Genomic DNA, 22100 nt, shown 5'->3' with positions numbered 1-22100 from the left:
CCCTAAAACTCTAAGGATCTTAAAACTATCCAGATATCCTGTTTGACCACAGTGCTTGGTACAGAGATGGACAAGTAGCACAAACTTAAGGGGATAATAATAATAATAACTAACATAACAAATACTACTGTTTTTAACCATTACAATAACTCACTGGTACATATGCTCCTGGAGAAGAGAAGCTTTGACTTTCAACTGGAATTAGTAGAGATGTGACAAACTAGAATTGCCTTATCTATTATGCTCACAAGGAAAATCAGCCTGAGAATAGAAGCAACCCAGAGGGGGTTCTTGATGATTTGAGCTCTAAATTAAGTGGCATGTGAAGCCAAGGCTCACCTGTGGAGTTTTCAGTTAAGAGTTGGAGATTTTTTGTTTAAGCTGGTTTGAGTTGGATTTAGGTCACATGCAACAGCAAAAATTTGGGGGCTATCAAATCTACCTGGTTGTTCTAGAATTCTCCATTGGCAATAAAACATGGCCCAAGGAGGAATGATTTATTTTCAGTAAGAAAAAATATCTAATTAAGCAACCATAATAGTCATGGACTAGGTAAAAAGATGATTGCTTTTGGTGTTTTAAAAAAAAAAAGAAAGGAAAACAAACAGAACTATCAGGGAGTGGAATTAAGGAAGTAAAAAATTTACTCAATACTCTCGGTGCTTAAAGCAATGACTTTATGGAGTAGACTCCCCAAGAAATTTATAAAAGCTCCCAATTAGACAATACTGCCCCTTTAAAAAGTTTGATTTTTAAGATTCAGGCTAATACATCTTTCTTTTTCAAGCATCTAGTGATTTCTCCTAAGCTCCTCAGTAGTCTTGTCTATATAATGGTAAAGCTGTTCATTTTTATGTATTTATAAGTGGTTCCTAGTCCTAGGGTTTTATAACCACAAAGTTTATTATTAAAAAGTTTTAGTTCACTTCAAATACTTTCTGTTCTATTTGGAGAAAGTATCTAGGGGAAAATTCATGTAAGAAGAGTAAATCCAATTTAACAGAAAACATGAAACATTGTTGATGAAGTGCTTTATGTGTGTGTGTTTAGCCCAAAGGAAGCATGGGACTGACTCTGGGAGTGGGAGGTAGAGTGAAAAGATGCAGTATCTCCTCCTTTGCTTGCTTGTGTTGGATAAATGGATCATTTTATTGTCAGGCTGGTTGAGACGGAATATCAGCATTATACAGGATGGTCCCAAAGGTATGCAGTTCACGGGATGCTATTCTAGTTTCTCTTGCTTGATGCCATTGAAAGAGCTCACATTCCATAAGATAAAAGTCAGATGAATTGAAGGCCAGTAACTACCTAGTTTTATAGCAGTAGTTTAAGTTCAAACTCCTCATGAGTTTATGTGTGTTTCTATGGAAAAACTACATCTAAAACAACACTGTAACAGATGAAATTTCCAGAGAAAACAAACAAAATTTACCTGTGAATTGCTGTACTAAATGGTGGAGTTTTTTTTTTTCTTCTTTCAATAACAATAGCATAACAGTCTTTTAGAATGTGTGAACACTCTGAGCCCTGACAGTGGATGGAATTTTTAATTTGAAATATCAGAAATGCAGTCTATGTTCATTTAGAAAATTTTGGCTGGGTTACATATAAGAAACATTCATCCATTCATTCCATAAAAATATATTGATTATCTATTATGTGCTAGGAAACCGTGATTCCTGTCTTCCTAAATCTGTCTAGCATATGAGAAAATTTTGTTGCTCTAAAAATCTGTGATTATCATGTGTTAAATGGGCACCACACTTCAAGACAGATGTAATAAGAATTATAATTTTGGGGGCGCCTGGGTGGCTTAGTCCGTTAAACATCTGCCTTCGTCTCAGGTCATGATCTCAGGGTCCTGGGATCAGGCCCCGCATGGGGCTCTCTGCTCAGCAGGGAGCCTGCTTCTCCCTCTGCCTGCCACTCCCCCTGCTTGTGCTCTTTCTCTCTCTCTGTCAAATTAATAAAATCTTTTTAAAAAGAATAATAATTTTTATATAATATAATATAGTATAGTATATAATCTTTGTATGTTATATATATATATGAAGTATCAGTAATGGTAATATTCAATACATTTACCAATTCACACAACACAGGCTCCAACAAACCAAAATGCAAATAGAATAACATCAATTTTGTAAGGAATCTGTGGAGTACAGAATCTCAGTCATTATGTCCACTTACTTGTATGTGTGGTTTGCAAGTTCCACTGTGCCAGGGGCAGGACTTTAAAATGCAACCTGTCCCTTACCTCTCACTATAAGTAAAATGAGGGCTAAAAAAAGATCATAATATTGGCAATCGGAATTTGATCACAAATACATATTTATTGCATGCATATCATGTGTTAGAAATTGCTTGACATTTGATCAAGACAAGTCAAACTGCAGACTGCTAAAGAGTAAATGTGAAATAAGAAAGATTCAGCAGGGGGTACACTGAGAGATTATTGATTGTGGGAGCAGCAAGGCTGAAGAAAATGTTGATAGGATGAAGAAGATTTTTCCATGTTTTAGGCTGAGGAGAAAGTTGTGGGAAGAGATAGATTGAAAAAGCAAGTGAGAAAGGACATAATTGTTACAGCAAGAACTTGCAAGAGGTAGAAGGCTTGGGGTATGTAGGTGAAGGACAGGAGGAATCATGACTGTGGAAGGAAGGAAGATAAATATGGGTGAGAACTGTAAACCAATTCAGAGGTGAAGAAGAAGTAAAATAAGTCTCAGGCAGATGACAGGAATTTGGAAGGAAAGGAAGGGGATGATCCAGGGGAAAGAATAAGTGAACTTCAAAGAGATGGTCTGAAGCAAGTTTTTCACAGCTATAACAGCTATTTCCTCTGTGAAATAGTCAAGGTAATCTGCTAAGGGGAAATAGTGCAGCATTAAGTGCAAAACTTAAAAAGACCGGTAAGAAATGACCAGCATGGGGAATGGGCAAGAGTATGTAAAGATTTGTTAGAGGATATTAAGACCCCAACAAAGATTGGAAATCATGAATGTATAAGGCAGGCAATCAACATGGCTGTGTGATTTGCTCCAGTATTATTTAATGCCTGGTGTTAAGATCAGAACAAACAGATGGTTAGGTTATTCTAGAATTGAGGCTTAGGATAATGGAATGAAAAGAAGGTCATGAGAGTGTTGGGCTGGTGAGAGAGAGGTTTAACTGAATACGATGAGTTATAGGTTGGTTTGAATAAGGAAAGAAAGCCAAAGGCTTATTGATCAAGAACATACAAAGCTGGCAAAGTAGAAGAATCAATGAGAGTAAAGAGCAGCTGCTCCCCGACATAAAACCTCTTTAGGGCTATTCTGCAGCCTTTATCTGGCAGATAAAGTTCAATTTACTTCTTATAACAAGGCTTTCCATAATCTTACTTGCCTAGCAAGTGCATTTCTCATTCCTTCCCACAAATGCCCACAGGCATTCCACATGTCCTGGTAACCGAATGACTATGTTGCTTCCTGCCTTCATGGCACTGCTGTTTTTCCTGAAGAGCTCCTCTTCTAAATCCCCACTCACCTGACGAATTTCCGAATTTCTCAGCCTTTGAGACTCATCTCAAGCATCTCTTCCTTTTTAAAGTCTCCTGTGGTAATCTGTCTGTATTTAAAAAAAAAAAAAATGGCTGCTGAATTTTTATCCCATCCCCGTAACACTCATGCCATTACTTCCGCAAAAGGCCCTTGATTTGGGGCGGGCCAATAAGATGCTATAGAATTGGCACTGTGCCAGTTCCAGTGTAACCAACTACCATACTGTAAGGAAGTTCAGGCTATTGTGCCTAAAGTATCTCATGTGGAAAGAAAGGCCACAGGGAGGGAGCATTGGCATATAGCACCTATACCCAGACATGTGAGTAAAACCTTCTTGGCTCTTCCTACCAATCCCAACCACTAGTTGAACGTAGGTGGAGCCCAATCAACCCACAGAATTGTGAGAATTAATAAATCATTGCTATTTTAAGCCTCTACGTTTAGGGGTTTAGTTATGCAATTAGAGATAAATAATATATCTCCCATTTCCAACTCAAGTACAACTGCTCAAACTTTCCATCATATCACACTACTGTTCCTATAATATACCTCTAGCATTTTACTTATTACACTGAGATTGCAAAAAACGTTTATATATCTGCTCCCTTCCTATTAAGTGAAATTCTTGAGATTAAGGACAATGTCTCAGTGCTAAGATGTGTAGATACAGATACAGATATAAATGGAGATAGATAGAAACATATATATATGTAAATACATATATATTCAAAGATATATATATCTACATCTCCTAAATCCTAGCACACAACATATGATAAATACTCAATAACTGAGTGATGTGAACTAAGTTGAATCTGAATTGAGTTAGTGGGAAGAAGAGAGGAGGACATTATGCTCAGTCATTGGAATTTCATGGTTAAATATTTCACATGCAGAGCAGTTCCCGGAACAATAGGGAAACATGTTGGAGGTGAAGTTAGCTCAAGCACAGTCTAGAAACTGAGGTGAGAGTGGGCACATCCATCATCATCAAAGATGTGGATTCATGGTCTAGTTTGATGATGGGAATTTGTGTGGAGTAGAAAATGGTGACCCTGAGTGGGAAGAGATTGTGAACTTCAGAAAAGAGACTAAGAGTGACAGTTTTTCACAGTTGTAAGAATGCTCTTAATGCAATAATGAACAATTAAGAAGATGATGATCCAAACTTCTTTCTAATGTATGTTCAAGGGAGAAAACTAAGTCTCTACCTCACAGACTTGTGTGGAAGTTTTATTATGCTGGTTTCCCTTTAAGCCATTTGAATGCTCCTTCTCAGTCTCCTTCCCCTGACTCTTTTTGTTCCAACACCACTGTAAGCTTTCTGCTCAATCCTCTTCCCTATGCCTACTCTTTGGGCCATCGAGTTACTCTTATGGCTTCAACCATCACTTATTCACTGATATCCCCTAAATCTGAACTTTCTGACTCCACATCTTTCATGAGCTTCAGGACAGTTATTTACAATCCTCTTAGGAATATTTCCACTGTTTGGTCATTTAAACTCAAGATGTTAAAGGTCAAACTTATTATCTTTTATTCAAAACTTTTTTCTTTTTTAAAGATTTTATTTATTTATTTGAGAGAGAGAGAATGAGAGACAGAGAGCACGAGAGGCAAGAGGGTCAGAGGGAGAAGCAGACCCCCTGCTGAGCAGGGAGCCCGATGCGGGACTCGATCCCAGGACTCCAGGATCATGACCTGAGCCGAAGGCAGTCGCTTAACCAACTGAGCCACCCAGGCGCCCCTATTCAAAACTTTTTTTAAAAAGATTTATTTATTTTTGAGAGAGGGAGAGCGTGCGTGTTCATGCGTGAGAGCATACGTGGTGGGGGCAGAGGGAGAGGGAAAATCTCACACAGACTTCCCGCTGAGTGTGGAGCCTGATGTGGGGCTCGATCTCACGACCCTGAGATCATGACCTGAGCCAAAATCAAGGGCCTGACGCTTAACCAACTGAGCCAGTCCAGATGCCCCATAACTTTTTTGCTTGTATTTCCCAGCCCAGTAAATGGTGTCACTGCCCACTTAGTACAGAAAGAAACAGCACAGTGATTAAGAGCTTGGGTTCTGGAATTAGTTGAACAGAATGTGCTCAAACCTGGTTTTCATAAGTTACTACCTATGTGGTAACCTTCTCAAATTACTTAAATTTTCCAAACTTTGGTTTTTCTCCTCTGTTATAATCTTCAAAAGCTTGTGAAGAGGATTAAATAAGTGCCTGCCCAAGCCCTCAAAACTAATCATGCCAACTAGACCTCTTGCAGCCATCCACTTTTCCCTTTCCCTTGGCATCTGTCTCTCCCAAGCAACTGACCCCCAAGTTCAGTCAGTTTCTAAAATATATCTTAATATCTACCTTTGTCCATCATCCCTTCCACTGCACCAAAAAATACTTCAACCCATCTATGATTAACCTAGTTGTTGATAGCTTTTCAAAAATATAAATCAGATGATATCCTTGTCTTCACTTTCACATTTTTTTCAATTATGCCCTATTTCCTACAAAAGTAATGCCAAACTCTTTAGAGTCTGATATTTGTAGTCTTTCTTGAATTAACTTTCCAAGTCTGACTCTATATCACTCCCCACCATTCCTTACATTTCACACACTCACTCTCCAAACATACTTCTTCTGCCTTCATATCTGGTTTCTCTCCTAGATCCTCAGCCCCCACTTCTCCTTTGAGAATTCCTGCTCCAGCTCAAATGTGACTTCCTGTCTGTTGTTTTTGAAAAACTCCCAAGTGACATAGATTTCTCCCTCGTCATTTTCTCCACATGACTGAATACAAACCTGTCATAGCCTTTATCACACTATAATACAGTCATTAATTTATTTGTCTACCTTCCCAGCTATCCTCTGAGTTCCTCCTCAGAGGCAGAAAGAGTGAAATATTTATTCTCGCTTTACCAGTCTCTAGCATAATTCCTGGAATATACCAGTTATGTGAGATGCTCAATGAATATCTGTCGAGAGAATGAATGAATGAATGAATGGATGGATGAATGAAGAATCTATGTTCATTTCATTCACAACCTGAATGGTGCTTGCTATATCTTATTTTATTATTAATTAAATTCAAATCCTTCAGATATATATATATATAATATATGTATAATCTTTAAAAGGAGGCATTAATTTGAAATAGATGATCTCACAGTCTCTCTCCCAGCTCCAAAATTCTATGATACTATTGTAAGCTAACCTAATGCTTTTCTCCAGGCATGTAGGATTAGAATCTTGTCTGGGACAGATAAATTTGTAGAATAGGATCTACTGGGTTGTTTAGGGTATATTTCCAATTAATTCTATCATGTTAACTTTAATAAATTATATTTTGTGAAGTTTATACTTTTCAATTAAGCAAAATTGAATTATGTGCAATTATGTGCAGTTAATTTTTCAAACTGGTAACATGGTGATGAAAGTGTTTTTTTCCTAAAACCTTGTCAGTTTGAGTGACATGTGAGTACCCAGCACTAAGCATCTGTTAGGGAAATCTTACTATTCTGTGTCTGTCACTAGAAAATTAGAACAAACGTTGCAAGACCTACACACTTAAAATGTTATGATGTGTTTTTAAAACTGCTTTCCACAGAAGGTCCTTAATTTTATTAGAAAATTATAAGCAAACAAGGCTTGTTTAATGGCTTTCAAAGTATAAGCACATTTCATGTCAAAATTGTATCACTCTCAACTGCTTACTTGTGTGAGAAATCTGTCAAGCCCTGGTGCCCAAGAAAATAGGGTACCATGGCAGAAGATTTCTTGCTGAAGGATATAATGTATGCTCAATTAAACCAATAGAGCGTGTGTAATGGTCTGATTCCATTGTAGGAAGAACTGTCAGCTTTCTGTTCTGGGATCAGAATTTTTTTAATGCCTGGACTTTTGGTGAATTCCATGTGACAAGTGATGCAATCTTAAGTTTGTAACTCAGGAAAAGTTAGGTTCTTTTTTCTTCTCATTTTCACGTCCAAAAATTCTTGGAAATTTTACCTTCTCTTCTTAATATCCTCTGTGCCTGCTCCCTTTCCACACCTCTTAGTTTGCTAAATATTTTAATTAGCAAGAACCAACCATGAAATGCTAAAAGTATAGCCAGTTTTTCTTAGGGATCAGTTGTTGGTTGTGGTATTATTTTATTTGAGAGTAATTCCCAAGTGCTTTATTGCTTCAAATATATATATATTTTTTAAAAAGCCTTTATATGCTTCAAAATGAATGAGATGTTAATAAAATGTGGTGTAAAAATCCCAGAGCACCCCAATGTCCCTTTTATATTCTGTGCTATTTGACAAGTTTATAACATCTCTGTCTCTCTAAGCCAACAAAGCTCACATGCAGAACTTTTCCAAAAAAAGATGACAATAAATATATAAAACATAAGATACATATTTTTCTACATATTCTTTAAAAAGATGACTTCTCAACGTGACAAAATGATATTGGGTGTTACTAAACTGCCATCTACTGTGCTTGTTCACCCAGTACACAATATCATCATTTACAGGCTTGCCTTTTTCAATGAATACAAGATTTCTTTTCTCCAGCTGCTTCTTAACGTTCTTTCTTTCCCTTGTTCTAGCCATGTGTACTCCTCAAGACCAAGAAAAAAATTGTTTCAACTAATTATACTCCTACCAAAGCCTTTCACATCATTTAAGGCATAGATTGATTATTCACAGTGCCATGAAGACGTGTCAGTTTGAGACAAGAAGAGGTTTAGAGAGGTTTACACTTTGCAGAGTGCCACCTGTCTCCAAAGGGCACATTCATTAAAAAGCTCCAGGTGCAAGTTGTGGGAGCAAAACAGCATAATGAAGTCCCTTGCCTCCTTGTGCACCCTTTGATTAATAACATTCTCCTTCAGTTCTAGCAGATTGTGCACCATGTTCACTGCAAGAAACGTGAAATACCAGCCTACTTTTCTCTCTTTCTCTGAATAGAGTAAACTGCCATTTATCTGTGACCTGAATCAAACAAATATACAAAAATGAGGTATTCCTGGCACAATCTTCTTTAATAAGAAAGAACAGCTAATAAGCCCACTGAATGGTCTGATATTTATTCAATAAACAACATATAGTATGTGTCACTGATCAAATTTTACCTAATCCTCTCTGTCCTATAACCACACACGTAGAAATCCAATTGATATTTATACTGATAACCTTAAGGCATTGTAAAATTCTGAGTTGTCTCCTGAATCATAAAAATGGAAAACTGGCATTTATGAAACACCTACTATTTACTAGACATTTTCACTGGAACTATCACATTTTATCCACATACCAGCCTGGTGAGGTAGATATCTTTATCCCCATTTTTACCATTGGAAGTGATTGAGGCTCAGAGCAATAATAAGAGCTAATATTCATTGCCTGCTTGCTATTTGTCTGGCATTGTGTTTATTACTATAGAGGCATTTCCTCAATTAATCCTCAGAACTACATTATCAAGCAGATACTATCATTATTTTCATTTTATCAGAGATTACTCAGAGAAGTTAAGTCACTTGCCCAAGATCGCACAAATAATATGTTGTAGTGCTAAGATCTGAACCCAGGCGAACTGGTTTCAATGCCTCTACCATTAACCCCAACATTACACTACTTAAGGGCCTATGAGTGCACTTTAATGTTAAATGAGTTATATCATTATTTTGTTTTTTTAAGTGGGTAATACAGGTTTGGAACACATGGTAACTTTTAATTAATCTAACTATATCCCAATAATAGCTATTAACACTTGCTCTATATTATGCATTTACTGTCAAGCACTTATTTAATATTGACAACAACAGTCCGATGTATTTTGATGTAGCACTTTGACTGAGGTTACACAGCGAGCCCACAGAAGAGCAGGAATTCTAGTTCCCAAAGCCCATGATTTTAACCACTACTCTAAACTGTGGAACAACTTAAAGCAGTCCTTCCTCGCTCATTGCAAATGTTAGCAACGTGCCTTAACTAGGATAGCATTCATCGCAGTCTAACAGTTGGTTGCATACCGAGTAATACAATTACGCACATTTGGTAGGGAATAGGAAGGAATCAGGCCTGTGAAATTTCCCATTGGTCAGGCTTGTGCAGAGTTTCAGTGATGTCAAAAACAAAACTCCTCTCTTCGCTTGTTCTACAAATAGTGAACACTAACTGCACTCCAGGTGCTGAGCTGGAAGAAATAAATAAGACTTGTCTCCTACCTATGAGGAATTGGGATGAAAAAAAGCAAATAGGTAATTACAACATAAAGGGACAATTTCTAAAATGGAGCTCTCCCTCCTAAGCCAAAGCCAAAGCTGCAAAACACTGTCTTACTTGGTCACATAGCCCCAAAAGAGGTCACAGGGTATAGCTGGCAAAAGAAAAGGAAGACAGAAAGGCATGCCTCCACACTGCTTAGGATAAAATGGTTAAAGATATTGTTATAATAGTCGTAATCTTATTTAATCTTTCAATAATGTTTATGCATGAACCAGAGGCAGAAGTTCTAAATAGCTTTATGATATGGATTTTCTTTGTTCCTCATCTGATTTGTATCTCTAGAACTACTCTTTCCTGGACGGCTTGTCTGCTCCTGAGCTCAGGTCTTCCATACCAAATTCCAGCTATGATATTAGTCAGAATTCTTAGTTGCAAGTGGCAGAAACCTAGCACAACCTAGCTTAAGCACAAAGAGAATGTGTTGACTTGGTTATGGAGCAAGTCCAGGGGATAGACATGGCTTCAGACAGGACAAAATTCTGGGATTCAAATGCTATATTCAGAATTCACTCTCTCTTCCCCTCCCTTACTTCTCCTCTCTCTCTCTCTCTCTAATTCTCTCCATCCATCAGCTCTTATTGTGTCTGCTTGACTTGTTTTTTTGTGGGTGGACTCTCTCTCAAAGTGTCTCACATCCACATTTACCAGTTTAGGAACCCCAGTGGAGAGAGAATGTTCCTCACCCAATGTTCCTAAATGAATCCTAGGGAACATTCTGGTTGGTCTTTTCTGGTTCACATATTCCTCTTCTTCAACCAAGTACCAAGGCCAGTGGAGCTAACACACAGGACTGGATTATCAAATCAGACTCACAAAAATCAGAGATAGTTCCTAGCATCAAGCTTTACTAAGAATTTCAAGAGTACAGGAAATCAAGAGACAAAGACAAAGCAGAGAAAGCTGTGGGACATTTTTGCAAGGTCCTTTCTATCCACCAGCCCAGAACAATAGATGAAGTTTCTGTGTGAGGTTTTGCAGATTATCACCTCACAGAATAGGGGGCATGTTATTTATGAACCATCTTCATGTTATACCTCCAAGAGTTGTGCAGCTTATATGACATGGTCCCAGGAAGCCATGTCCCAGAAATCAATAGATTCCACGCTTACTGACTGAAAGCAATTTTTACGAAGGGAGATCCTGCTAAGGGCATTCTGTAGACAAAGCTTCTCCTCCTGTCTAAAATCATTATTCTATTTGCCTCACGTCCAGTTGACAAGATTAGACCATACCACTTTTCTTCTTTTCTTTCCCCTAGTGGTGTCCCTCTAATAAAGGAAGTGAATGGATCACAGGCTGGCTGCTTTGCTCCTTTCTCCCTTTCAAGAGCCTGGGTATTCCAATTGGACAGCTTGGGACAAGAATCCCAACTTGTCCTTGGGGTTAAGGGGAGCACCATGATTGACAGTCCCCTCAGAAGCACCAGGAGGTAACAGGAAAGTACTCTGGACATATATGAACTTTGACTACTCTTGTCTCCTCTACTACTTCTGTCTAGACTAGAGACTCTTAAGAGTTCTAGTGACACTGCAACTTTTCTTTTTCCTAAACATTATGTATCTCTCTCTAGTTTCTAGCTGTGAAAAACTTTCCAGTTATGTCTTGTGATTCATGGAATACAGGCAAGACAGTAAGCTGTGACAGCAAAAAGTGGGGATAACTAGGCCAAAGAAATGTTTAATAAGGCCTCACAAGGAAAGTTTAATTAGAGAAAGAATACCCCATTCTCCCTCCAATTCTCATCATGTCCTTACACAATTTGCCCACAGAAATTCTGACATAGCAACTGAATTTTCTTAACCTAAGGCAGGGAATACAAACAACTATTCTACTGATCTAATAATCCAGCAGGTACTTTTTGTTTGGCCAAAATGGTATCTATTTTTAGGTTGAATTTGAAGGTCTCTGAATAGCCTATTACAATCTCCCTCATTGCCCAACGTCTTACACAGGCCTGCATCATTCATTCCGGCTACTGTCTGGCCCTGTCAACATTTGAGGTTTTCCGCCATGTTTAAGGGCTTGATGATTTCTGCTAAGCTGAAAGTTCTTTTAAAAGAATGTGTACTTTGGGGTGCCTGGATGGCTCAGTCAGTTTAGCATCCAACTCTCGATTTCAAGCTCAAGTCATGATCTTGGGAGGGCTCCAGGCTTGCAGAATCTGCTTGAGACTCCCTCTCCCCCTGCTGGTGCACTCTCTCTCTCAAATAAATAAATAAATAAAATCTTAAAAAAGATAAAAGAATGCGTACTTTAAATTGATTTTAGTTATTTACATCAGTGTGAATGAGTTTCTCAAATGTTTTTCATTGGACAGAAAACTAGGGGAAAAAAAAAAAGTTTTGACTAAGTTGGTAAGACTGAAGAACAAAACAGGACCAAGAGTGCAGTGAGCAGCTGTCTACCCCCCAAATTTAAGGAGACACTCACTCTCAGATGTCACCTCCAGGCCCAGCAGCTGTGAGACTACCTCTTTAAGTTTTACACCCCACGTGCCTGGCTTGCTCCTTCTTGTCCTAGCACTGAAAGGTCAAGTTTAACCAGATTTGGTTTCTTTACTTGCAATGAACTATCCCTGATGGATTTCCTTTCCCCACTTGTGAACTGGGAGAGTTGTTCCACCCAGGGATGCCCACAATATTCTCTAATTATGCCTATACTACACTTATGACGCTTTGTTCTCTCTCTTTACACATCCATATTGGCCAGCACTCTGTGAGCATCAGGCCGTGACACTGTCCTCTTTGTTGCTGTAATATCTAGCCCTGTCCCCTTGAGTGAGTGAGAGAATGAGTGAATGAATGTGCTCTTAACATTAAGCAGCCCATTCCTCCTGTGGCATGAACACCTGTGAAGTCCCATGTCAGCTAAAATATTTTATCTTTGCCATAGATTGATGGCGAATTTCAATACATGTTTATTCTAACTATGATGTGATCTTCCCATAAATTTGCATGGAATTTCAGTATTGTTCACTTTTTTTTTTTTAAACATGTGTTCAAAAAAAGCACTGCGCTAGATTTGCAAGTGACACCTTATACATGCTTTGCCTTTCAGTCTCCAGCAGGGCCAGCCTCCTTGACCCAATTAGACTTCTCCACTCCCACATGACTAGTAAATACAATAATTAATTTATAAAGAACTCTGAAACACCAGCTGGCAAAAATTCCCTATTAATGGTTTGCACAGAACGAAAGGAGAATTTAAGTCGTAGGGGATTTGTGAAGTGTGCAGGGTGCATGCGTGCGTGTATGTATACCCACATTTAATCCACTGAATTTCTAAGAATGTCAAATTGTAAGTGTACTAAGTAAACGATGTTTAATAATTCGTCACTGAATTGTAGATAAAGAGATCTGTGTGACAAATTACCCCCAGAGATGTATTTTTGGGGTACATGAGACTTGAAGGTCTACAAATATTCACACACGTCCAGAGCACTATGATAAACTATGTTGTTCTTTAAGGACTGTTGAGAAGAAGGAGGAGGACGGTCAGTTTGAAGATTTCTCAGGGCTTTAAGATGGAGACAACGGTACTGGACCTCTCTTGGAGTATTTGCCTATTTCAGAGCCATGGTGGGCAGAATGTCAAGATGGCGCCCAAGATTCTTCCTCCTGGCATACATGTATTATACTCCCCCTGTGAACACAGGCAGGACCTGTGAATATGATGGGATGCCGCTCCTTTGATCCGGTTATGCTATATAGCAAAGGTGATGGATTCATTTCTCCAGTGATCGTATTACATTCTATAAGACTACAGTAGTGGGAGTGGTAGCCATAGCAAGTAATAATAGTACTGGTGGTAGCAGCCGCAGCAGCAGGAATAGACTGCGAGAAACTCTCTTGCAGGCTCTGGGGAAATAAACTCCATGTTGTAAGAGGGTCATATGATTAGGACCGAAGGGCAGTCTCTAGGAGCTGGCCCTGGCTGACATCTGGCAAGAAAGTGAGACTGTAGCTGCAAGGCACTGAATTCTGTCAACAACCTGAGTGAGCTTGGAAGATGACTCTGAGCCTTGGACGGAATTGTGCGCCCAGTGGATAACTTAATCCTTGTCTGGCGAGACCCTAAGCAGAGACCCTAGGCTCAGACCTCTGACTGACAAATACTGAGCGATAATAAAATAGGTTGTTTTAAGCTGCTAAGTTTGTGGTCATTTGTCACATAGCACTAGAAAACTAATACAAGAACCAAGTGGTTGTTCTTTTCTCCGGGTGCTATCCTTTTTCCCTTTTCCTCCTAGAAGTCTCAGTTGCACACCACATCATGCCCTTGACCACCTGACATGGCTGATGGGACCAAGCTAGCAAAGCCAGAGCCTTTGTCTGGAAATTTGAAGTTGGGGCCAAGAGATTCCAGTTGGGAATCTCTTGAATGGAAAAGAGATAAAAAGGTGTATGCTTTGTTAACACTATCTTCTGTCCAGCACAGCCCCTAGGGTATACAAGGCCCTGCGGAAATACTTGGGGGTGTGCAGATGGGACCCATCAATAGCAACAATTTGATTATAAAAGTAATTACAAAAATCATGAGCCCATGTGAGGTGTAGTGATTTACTGGTAAAAATTCAGGGCAAGAAAAAGGTACTGACACAGATGTTTATTATCCAATCAATGTACATGAAAACGTCTCCTAGTTTCCAGGATCTACTTCTTTGTGTTATTTATTGTCAAAGATAATCATTCCTGGCGAATTTCATATATCCCGCTGCAAGGAAAATGTAGCAACGCTATTATTATTCACAATGCTATGGCTCTTTGGAACCTTTAAAATTGAAACAGTATAGATCCCCTGGCCTCTGCAGTTCCCCAATGTCATTTGTTGAATTCTGATTACATCATCACTCAAAGCAACATCCATTGTACTCCCTTGAATAATGGTTTCCAATGACTCTCAAACGTTGTTAATGTGCTTTGTGGATGATGACCACAAATGCAAGTCTTAGCCAGAGGATGCAGGAAAATGTAAACAATTATTCTGTTCTATAGTCATGTTAAATCATCATTTAGAAGTTTATAGCATTTATTTATGGGATTTAGGGCACTAACATAGAACAACACAGCTTCCAACCATGTCTTCTCTTAAACTAAGCCTTCATCACTGCACTACTAGAATGTGACCTTTTTAATGTTGATCACAGCCCTGCCTTCCACATACCAGTTACCATTGGTGAGGATAGATGAGGGGCCCTGGACAGAGCAAGAAGGGCAGTCGCATTCAGGTATGCCGTATCTATCTCTTGTCCCACAGGGCTTAAGACCAACCCAGGACAGCAGAATGTCACCACATTGGTTAAAGGCAAGAAACGGCTTTGATAACAAGGGGCCACTGCCTTTGCAGTACTATAGTCCAGAAAGCTCAGGGAGGGGACAAGAATGTCCATGACCAGGATTATCTGACATACAGCACATAGCTTGCAAAAGGGTGGTGTGACTGCCCTGGGCACTGACCATGGGTTAGGGGTGGGGGACCCCAGGATTAAAAACCTGTGGGCTACTCATACCTCTCACAGTTGCTCCTCACCAGGAGGCTCCTAGGTCTGAAGGTAAGCACCCATGCGCCAGGTAAGAGCACCAAGTGCTTACAGACAGGTAAGCACCCATGCACCACCTCATATAGGCAGCCCATGGAGGACAGTGGGTAACCAAGGTCCTTAACTTGTCTTGTGTCCAATGTTATTGAGAATCACCCCCAAGTCAGTGAATCAGCCCTATTCTGGCAGCTAAAACTTGGTCCAATCCCATGAAAGAAATACTGCCCTGGCCAGGGGGAGCTTTGGCTCACCAGGAATAGGCAAGGCCATGCAGCCCGAGACCTACACCCATAGGTGTAAGTCCCAGAGCTTGTCCGGCACCTGGTGGACTCCATTCGCAGTGAGAGGGGGTTATTGTCAAGAGGACTCTGCAAGGGAGAAACAAGAACTGAGGCCAATAAGGTCTGGGCCCAGGGTTAGAGTATCCTGCCCAGAAGGTCCTGCTGACCAGGCCAAACCCCACCACCAGCGACAACAGAACACTTGAAGGCTTTCATTGCCAAGACCCACACAGGACTGGGTTCTGGCTCCAGAGCACCAGAGGGGACCTGGAATACTTGAAGAAGGTGTTCCAAAGGGTGAGACTCCCAGGGGTACAGGATGTTACGAGCCTCACTTGTTCAGTTCTAAAGTCAGTATGTACTACTTCTGTCTGTCCCGTGAATGCAGTAGCAGGGGAAAGCTGGTCTACAGAAAGGAAAGAATGATGTGTAAGCAGAGAGGCAGTGACAAGAGACTGCTCGAAGAGGGCTAGGATGCTTCTTTCAGTCTCCTGAATCTACGTTGCACTCTTGCCCTGCTATTCCATCAAACACCTTCTCTTTAACTCCCTCCCTTTTTGTTGTTTAAGCCATTGTATTGTGATTTTTGTTACTTGCCAGCATAAATAGCTATAGTACAATATATCCGAAACCAGATTCTTAGCTTTGTAAGTTCAGAAACTCAACTTTATCATTTCCACCATTGCTAATTAACCTCTTGGGGATCAACATGTTAAGAGGACCCATAAGAAACTGATATGTGTCTCAGAATGTCAATTTATCCATCTATAAAGACAGCTAAATCTAAAAGAATAATGTGTATGGAGAACTCACTCTGGGTATTTTGCCATGGTAGTTTAAGTGTACTCAGGAGAGAAAATGATCAGTCAGAGGGTTGTTTGGTGAGCATATAATTAGAAGAAAGAGAATGGGTAGTCTTGAGGGATTTTCTTTTCAAGTTGGGATAGTTGAAATTCCTTTTCTGTTCTAGGAATATTTCTCTTTGAAAAGTTAGTTGTAATCCTTGACACAAATAGCCTTCTCTTCTGGTCATTACCAGATCTATTCTTATGTTTTGTTCATTGTTGTTTTAGACTTACTGTAAATCATCTTTCTGTTGACATGTGATTCTCACAGAAGATTTTTACTAACTACACTTGATTGACTTTTGGTATATTAACTGGATGTTATTCACCAGCTCTATCCTTTAATTGAATAATAATAATAACCTTTATTTATTGAGTTCTATTTATCAAGCACCTTAAGTGAGTTATCTCACTTAATGCTTTCAGCAATTCTAAAATACAAGTACTAGTGGGTGCCTGGGTGGCTCAGTCAGTTAAGTGTCTGCCTTTGGCTCAGGTCATGATCCCAGGTCCTAGGATCAAGTCCTGCATCGGGCCCCCTGCTCAGCAGAGAGTTTGCTTCTCCCTCTCCCTCTGCCCCTCCCCGCTTCTTGTTCCCCTCTCTCTCTCAAATACATAAATAAAATCTTAAAAAATAAATACATACATAAAATACACGTACCATTTATTTCCTCTGTGAAGAAAGAAAATATAGATCAAGTAATTTGCCTAAGGTCACATAGTTAACATGTAGTAGAGCTGGGATTGGAAACCAAGAAATTGGACTTGAGTCACCATATTTTACATTTTACAGCCCTTCACAAGGTACTTAACAGTTCTAAACCTTGATTTCTCATCAATAGACAAAGCTAACAATATCTTTCCTAAAGACTGGTAGGATTTTAATGTGATAATGAATATAAAGCTCTTAGCACACTACTGAATATATAGTGATTAATAAATAGTAGCTATTATTACCTGTAAAAGAATTCCCTCAGGAATATGGATTGGCTTTAGATTTTTGTTCACATTACAACTACAAATCAGATGTTAGAGTGAGTTAATTCTATTTTCAGAAGGCTGACTTAATCAATTGCATGTTAATCCTTCCAACCTCACTTCTAAATGGTATTTTATCACTCTATTTCCAAATTCTGAGTCCCTATCTGGAGGTGAGAGCCACACTCCCCTATCCTGCAATATCTGCACAGATTGCACTAAGCCCAGCCACAACTTCACATACTCCACAACTTCACCTAAAATCACTGCTGTCCTCGTGACCTAAGAAGTAAATTTTACTTTCCACAAGTTCCCAGATTAAAATTAGGGAGTTTCCTAGGTATGAGAGTTAAATTCACTGACTATTTTATTTATTTATTTAAATTCCTTGTTCTTTTGTTTGAGTAAGACCTATTTATTTCAAGAGCAAACATTTATATGGTTGCTTGTTAAGCTGCAATTCCAGATACTTTATAACACAAGGATTATGTACCATAATTAAGGAAAAAATTCTGGTCAACTAAATAAAGTTATTTTAATATATCTCAATTATGACTCTTGTAGTGAATTAGTGATTTGGAACTTTATAAAAAGTTATTTTCCATTGTTTTTGAGTAGCAGATTTTTTTTTCTGAATGTGACTGAACATGCATAAACAAGATCTGTTTGATTTATCTGTACTTTTAGAAAATTCTCCTTGAATCTACAAATGTAAACCTCAGAGACTGGATCATTGCCACTTTAAACTCTCAGTTAATTCTAGAACCAAGAATAGATCTTTTCCTAATAGACTTGTAATATGACTTAACAGAAATTATGGTAGACTCAATATTTCAACTGTAAGAGAGCTCAATCATTATTAGGGCCAGAAGGTACCCACTTACCAGTGATACTCACCATGTCACAAGTGGGTGTGTGATCACACTCTCTGTCCCTGAAGTTAGTATAATATTTAACAAGATCTACTGAATGAGGAGATAGGCGAGATAGGTAAATATAAGTATTTTTTAAACTTTTTCTTTTAAAAAATGCCCAAGTCATAAGTGTGCAGCTCAATGGATTTTTATAAAATGAAGATACCCGACCAGAACCCAAATCATGACAAATATTACCAGGATCCCAAAAGGCCCCTGATGTACCCTTCCAGTTGCTATTTCCTCCCCATGTCCCAAGGTAATCATTATCTTAGATTAGTTCTGTCTGCCTTTGAACTTCATGTAAATGTACTAGTTTGTATCTGGCTTTTTCAATAATTCATTATTATACTTTTGAGCGGCAGCCACACTGTTCAATGTGGTTGCAATTTATTTTCATTGCTACATATGATATTCCAGTGGGTGAATATGTGACAATTTATCCAGGCTCTCATTAATAAGCAACTGGGAATTTCTAGTTTGGGGTTATTATGAATGTGTAGCAATGAAGATTATTATATACATCTTTGATGAACATATGTGCACTTCTGTTGGGAATATACTTAGGAGTGGAATTTCAGGGTCATAAGGTATACATATGTTCAGATTTAATAGATTCTGGACAAATGTTCTCCAAAGGAGATACATCAATTGACACTTCCACTATGTATAAGAATGTATAAGAATTTATTGTTCCACACCCTCTCCAACACTTGGAACTGTCTGAGTTTTTACTTTAATTTTTTTATTTTTTTAATAATTTTTTTTAAAGATTTTATTTGTCAGAGAGAGAGCACAAGCAGGGGGAGTGGCAGGCAGAGGGAGAGACAGACTCCATATTGAGCAGGGAGCCCGATGCTGACTCAACCCAGGATCCTGGGATCATGACCTGAGCTGAAGGCAGAGGCTTAACCGACTGAGCCACCCAGGCAGTCCTGAATTTTTCATTTTAATCATTCTGATTAATATGTAGTAGTAATTTGCATTTCCTTGACTGGCACTGCCAGAGCCAAGATGAAGTAAGACCACTACTCTTTCCTGCTGATTACAGCTAAAAGCTCAGATCAAAATACAAAAAGCAACTACCTGAGGACTCTGAAAAGTAAACAAAAAAGGGCAGACTGGGGAGAATCAAAGTTGGAGAAATGCCCTGTTTGTTTTTCCTATTTTCTCCCACAGCTTTGGTGTGAGGCCTGGCCTCTAGTAAAACTAACGGCAGCACAGGCAGCAAAAATGAAGCAGGTTGGAGAAAGGTTTCTATGAGCCAAAGTTTGGCGGGGTGGGGGGGGTGAGGGGGAATACCTGGCTTTTCTTCCCCCTCCTTTTCTCCCTCTGAGCTTTGACCTGAGAGTTGGGGCCTAGGCTTGGACCAAGAGAAACCCTATCTTTCTAAACAAGGGAACTGGGAAAGGAGGCCTCTGTGGTATGAAGGGTATGGAGGGAATCTACATTTTTTTCTTTCACCTCTTTGCCCCAGTGTGGGACCTAGTCAGCTGTGGCAGCTATGGAAGGCAGCTAGAACTCCAAGAAAAACCTCTTATTTTTGGCAGGAGGGTCAGGAAGAGGGGTCCCTGCAAAACAAAGAGCATGAGATGACTATCAACAAGAGCTGTAGAAGGGGACCCCCCCATTTCTATGCATAAACTCACATAAATTCTGTTCTCATGCCTGAACTGCAGGAAAGACACAAAGCTGTATAACAAAAGGTATGTGAACTGAACTACAATTTACTACAGTAATCTCCCCTTATCCACAGGGCATATATTCCAAGACCCCTATCAGATGCCTGAAACTGCAGATAAAACGCTATGTATATATATATATATATATACTGTTTTTTCTATATATTCATTCCTATGATAATTTATAGCTTGATTTATAAATTAGGCAATAATAACTAATAATGAAATAGAACAATTACAATAATATACTATAATGAAAGTTATGTTAATGTGGTCTCTCACTCTTAAAATATATTTTTGTACTGTACTCACCCTTTTCTTTTAAGATTTTGTTTATTTATTTATTTATTTATTTATTTATTTATTTATTTACTGAGCATGTGTGACAGGGGAGAGGGGCAGAGGAAGAGGGAGAAAGAGAATCTCAAGTGGACTCCGTGCTGAGCACCGAGCCTGATGTGGGGCTCCATTTCACGACCTGAAGATCATGAGCTGAGCCAAAACCAAGAGTCGGACACTCAACCGACTGAGCCACCCAGGCACCCCTCACCCTTTTCTTTTTATGTGAGATGATAAAATGCCTATAGGAGGAGATGAAGTGAAGTGAATGACATAGGCATTTGTAACAAAGTGTTAAGCTACTACTGACCTGAGGATAAGTCAGAAGAATCATCTGCTTCTCATAGTTGATCACAGGTAACTGAACCCAGGGAAAGCAAAACTGCATATAAGGGGGAACTAATGTACTGCCCAAGTTCCAAAATACTCCCCAGTGTTGTATGTATAGGACAGACTCAAAGTAGAATAACAAAGCCTTTGAAAACTGAACTGATAGGGACCAGAACACACAGAAAGTGAGACTGAACTTGTGCAACTAAACCAAACTGAGATTGACCCCCTCCTAAAACAAAACAAAATAACCAATATTCCTCAAAGGCTTTTAACAGGATCCAGAGTCTATGCAACATAATATTCAAAATGTCCAAGATAAAAATTACTCAACAAAGAGAATTAATCAACATACAAAGAAGTGGGAAAATACAACCAATTCTCAAGGAAAAATAAAATCAACAGCTGCTAACCCCTAAATGACTAAGATGCTAAAATTATCAGACTTTTAAGCAGTTATTATAACTAGGAAGTAGTTAAAATGTTCTCTCTAGGTCTATGTTGTACTCTAGAAAAATTCTTGCATTTTAGTACAGGAATCCGCGCATTAGAATGTTTATACTAGCGTTGTTTGTAACGACAAACCTGGTAAATAGAAGGGATACACTGTCACAGAAAGAAATATTATCACTATACAGCAGTAAAATTAAGGAACTACAGGCACATGCAAACATACGCAACAACCTAAAACGAATTTGGAAGTACACTGTTGGGGGGGGGGGGGGGGGGGGGGGGAGGCTGTAAATTACGTAAGAACCAACCATCCTTGTAAAGCTCAACAGTTTATAAACATAAATTTTTAAAAAGCAAAAGGACAAACCCAAGATAGAGGAAAGTGTTACCCCTGGAGGGAAGCAAGGGGTAAAAGACACAGATAATTTCCACAATATTGGCAATATTCTAGTTCAAAATTACTGGTCGGTTCCCACATGTACATTGCTTATCTGTTATATCTACGTCTGTGTCAAAAAACAGTAAGCTTCTAAATGATATCCGTGTGCTGTGTGCATAATTAAAGATCAGAGTTCTCAATCCTTTATTAAAACAGCTTCTACAAATACTTGACTAGCCCACCGTACCTCACCCCCTAAACCTAGCCTGAGCAACCCGCGGTCCCAAACTCAAACCTGATTACAGTCACTTCCGCCTGGGCTCCCTAGCTCCGCCCGTATGAGCGGAAGTATTTTCCTTTCGGGTCCTCCCGCCTGTAGGGGGCTCTCCGAGGCTTCCAGTGCCACGAAGGCCTCCAGCCTGGGCTGACCCTGCGGCGCCTGTTACTTTAGCTCCAGAGAATACATCTGCACCATAACTCTCTCGGCCAGGAAACAATCGCACAGGCATCTTACTCTGGACTATAACGTTCACACTCAATCCCGG

The sequence above is a fragment of the Neomonachus schauinslandi genome, chromosome 4 (assembly GCF_002201575.2).
Source record: "Neomonachus schauinslandi chromosome 4, ASM220157v2, whole genome shotgun sequence".
NCBI lineage: Eukaryota > Metazoa > Chordata > Mammalia > Carnivora > Phocidae > Neomonachus > Neomonachus schauinslandi.
Note: the sequence above shows the minus strand (reverse complement) of the source record.